This window comes from Macrobrachium rosenbergii, chromosome 25 (genome assembly GCF_040412425.1).
Source record: "Macrobrachium rosenbergii isolate ZJJX-2024 chromosome 25, ASM4041242v1, whole genome shotgun sequence".
In the NCBI taxonomy this organism is placed as follows: Eukaryota; Metazoa; Arthropoda; class Malacostraca; order Decapoda; family Palaemonidae; genus Macrobrachium; species Macrobrachium rosenbergii.
Genome location: NC_089765.1, coordinates 41,924,410 through 41,928,121, shown reverse-complemented (window position 1 = coordinate 41,928,121; position 3,712 = coordinate 41,924,410). Strand labels below are relative to the sequence as shown.

Genomic DNA, 3,712 nt, shown 5'->3' with positions numbered 1-3,712 from the left:
AGAACCTGTGAGTAATTCGGAAGGAGAATCATTGTCAATATCAGAATTAAATTCATGCATTTTATAAAGCTGTTATTTCCTTTGATATAACTTATTGAACTGCTGCTTTCCTTTATTCCTGTAAATTCTAATACAGTAGTCTGGTACCTCCTTATATAATTTATTCATTTTTTATTTCAAACATTTAATTCCTTTATAGGTTGACTTTGGTCAGTACATCCTTGTCTTGGCTGTTTATCACTTGACTGGCTCATCATTGACCCACTGGAAGGTCTGGCACACAAACATTATTGTAAAAACATTAGACTTTTCCTATGAAGGTGCATCGGTGTGTTGAATTTCATCTTCTCTTATTTCTCTCAGGTGAGTGAATGTTAGCTGGTTCCTTATACAATGTAGCGAAAGTAGGGTAGCAGAATATATATAATATAGCCTATATATATATATATATATATATATATATATATATATATATATATATATATATATATATATATATATATATTATATTTATATAATATATATTATATATACACACACACACACACATATATATATATATATATATATATGTGTGTGTGTTTTTTTTTTTTTGCATCATTGTGTCCGTAAATCTAGGTCAGCCAAAATAAGTAGTCCTACCTGATTCCTAGATTCTTAGTGCTTGTGTTTATGATAGGTTCCTGAAAAAAGCTGACTGCATATAATAAAAATCTCCTAATGAAATTAACCAGATATTTTATGTTTTTGAAATACAATTAGAGTACGGTTTAAAAGCCGAAAATAAAACCTTAATATACAAAATTGGTACTAAGTCAGCATTTATGCAGGGCTGCAAACCTGATGTTAACATTTTAAAGTTTAAGACCAAAAAAGTCTGAGTCATTTGCGATGTGGCTAAGATGTCTGTAATGAATATTAATGTAGTAATTGGCTTTACAAGAACTCAGAAGATATCTTTTTATTATTTATCTGAACATTACGTTCGAGGACTGAATGACAAGAATGAAAAAATACAATTAGTCACCATCGTTCTTGAAAAGATTCTGCTCTGACATTTACGTACTTTATGTGGGAAAAGGAACAAAGTTCAGCACTTTATATTATTTATATATATGTGTTATAAATGTAATTAATAATTAATTATCCATTATAAGAGCCACTCCATGACAAACTTCAGTACGCAAGGTGAATATGAAAATAGAGGCCCTCGTATTAATGGCATTTTTCTTGTGTGAATATCGTTAAACATTTATGACATGTATTGCAACAGAAGGTATTCAATCATTCATGTGGCCGTGATAGTATAACCGTTCGTTACACGTTTTATGCGCTTCTCCCCTTCCTTTGCTTAGAGCGTTTAAGCTTGACATACCCTTTCAGTGTTTGTCTCTTGTTGCAACGTTTTGTAGACTTCTCATTATAAGTTTTGATTTGAAGTTACTGATAGGCTTTGTGAGGCAGGAAATAATTATGTTTTATAACGAAAAACTTATTTTAGGCTAAATGAAGTGTTGCTAAGAAACTTATAGGATAATCAATCTTCAAAGAGGTCCCTCAGGTCGTGAATCTTATGTTCAAGTGATTTGTTGTATTATATTTTTAGCATTTTAATAATGCACTGTTATCCAACCCATAAAAAATGACTGTAATGTAAGCGAAGGTTGAGACGACAAGTCTAACGCCGAGGGAGGATATATGCCTTTCTTTGAGCCTATATAGAGGCCAGTGGTGAAAGAGGCTGGCCCCGGGCTAGAAGACAGCAAGTCTGAATGTGGAGTTTATTACCCGTGGATTACCGCAGGTAGATTCAGTAATGACTATATGGATACACACTGCTTTTTATTGTAACTAGATGCTGTCAAGTCGATCACTCTCTCTCATCTTTGTTATATACTTCCTGTTGTTAGAGATGGCTGGGTCGTTTTGGAAACGCTTTGGAAATGTTCTTAGCACGTAAAATTATAGGGTGGAAATCTTCTGCTTTCTTGAATTTGTACGGTTAATGGCATTGCTGTCAAGGAGTTTTCTTTGATAAACTGTTAGTTTGGTGGTCATTTATGTGGTAAACTTTTTTTTTATTTCTTTTTATTTTTTAAAAAAATTTTAAAAAGTTTAATTTTTAATTCTTACTTCATCATTTTTCGGTCCTACTTACGTGTATCTTGTAGACTTTGTTATCTGAGCTGAAGATCTGGTAAATGTGCAGCTCTTGGGAACAGTCTTACTTGTTGCCAAACATGCACAGGTCAAGGGCACGCGCTGATCTCTATCTTGGAAGATTGTATTCCGTTTTGCTGTGTGCTCAAATTAATCGTCATTCTCATCAACACATCTTCAGGTCTGGCTCCGTGTTGTAGTATTTCCTATACGTACAAGTTTCAAAGAACTGTTTTCGTAACTAAGATACCTAAAGTCACTACATCTTATTGATCACTTATGAAGTCATTTTACCCGGCCCTGAGAAGTTTGGTTTGGTCGTCATTTTTGACTGACAGTGCACCTCCCGTCAAGGACATCATCGACCGCACAAAGATGGATGACGTACAGGTGAATAAACTGGTTACATTATTACAGCAATCCTGCGAGTTTTAAAAAGGCTAATAAGGTACGATGCCGATTTGTGACAAGTTCGTAAATCGCCTGTTAGGTCCGACCATAGAATTCCTTGTCACATTTGTTATTTCTTACTTATTGCCTCAACCAAGTGCATAGTCGGAAATAGGGATTGTCAATATACACATTTAAAATTCTTAGTGTTCTGGTAGAACTCTGCTACCAATTTAAATTCGCATTCTTAATGAAGAATATGTGGAAGAATATTTATTAGAAATATTTATGCAAACTTTTCTAGTTCGATAGTGTGTGAATAAATATGCATTACCTATGTGAAAAAATATCTCAGAAGTGCATGCGTATGTAGAGGAAGGGCGAAGTCCGAAAAATCAGTGCTGTGCTATATTCGAACAAACGGATTTTCCCATTCCCTAATACAGTAGAGCGTGTCTCAATTAAAAGGCTCACGGACAGGCAACATAACCAACCAGGGATGGCAGTACTGAGAGAGAGAGAGAGAGGGAGAACAATATGTAGCGAGGCAAACCAACAAGGACACAACGGGAATCCATGGGAATTGGCGAAGATTCTATGCGTTATTCTCTTTGTCCCTTTCTAGAGGTTTTAGGTCCAATTAAATAGGCGCTGGTTCTTTTTCCACAAACACACATGGAAGCTCTGAGAGAGAGAGAGAGAGAGAGAGAAGCCGGGGTTGTGGGGGGAGGCAATAGGTAGCGTGGGGAAGAATTAAGAACTAATTTCGTGGCGACGAAACCTCGCTGAAGGTTTCTGTAGGATGAAGAAAAACAAAGACCAGCGACAGGTAATGAACCTCCTTCAACCTTAACAAGCCTGTCGGGGTGATTGTCCAGTTGCATTGATGGTGTTAAAGGTGCAATATTACGTTGTGCGTTACAGAAGAAGCAAAGGCAGCTTGTTGTGCTAGGAACAACTCTCTCTCTCTCTCTCTCTCTCTCTCTCTCTCTCTCTCTCTCTCTATCGATTAAACATCAGGCTCCTCTGTCGCCCAGTGACACGGGTTTACACAGCACGCAAATGTTGTTGGCACACAAACCAGATTGGGTGACTCATTATTATGCTTTTCAACAACCACATGGTTTTCCATCTCTCTCTCTCTCTCTCTCTCTCTCTCTCT

General features: G+C 36.3%; 1 long non-coding RNA gene across 1 annotated transcript in view; it reads left to right on the top strand.

The window, feature by feature from the left end:
• Window positions 1-203: 203 nt before the first annotated feature.
• Window positions 204-3,712, top strand: part of LOC136852608 (uncharacterized) — a 156,346-nt gene continuing 152,837 nt past the window's right edge. The window contains exon 1 of the long non-coding RNA XR_010857196.1: window positions 204-363. This is a non-coding gene — a long non-coding RNA (uncharacterized lncRNA). The remainder of the gene's footprint in view (window positions 364-3,712) is intronic.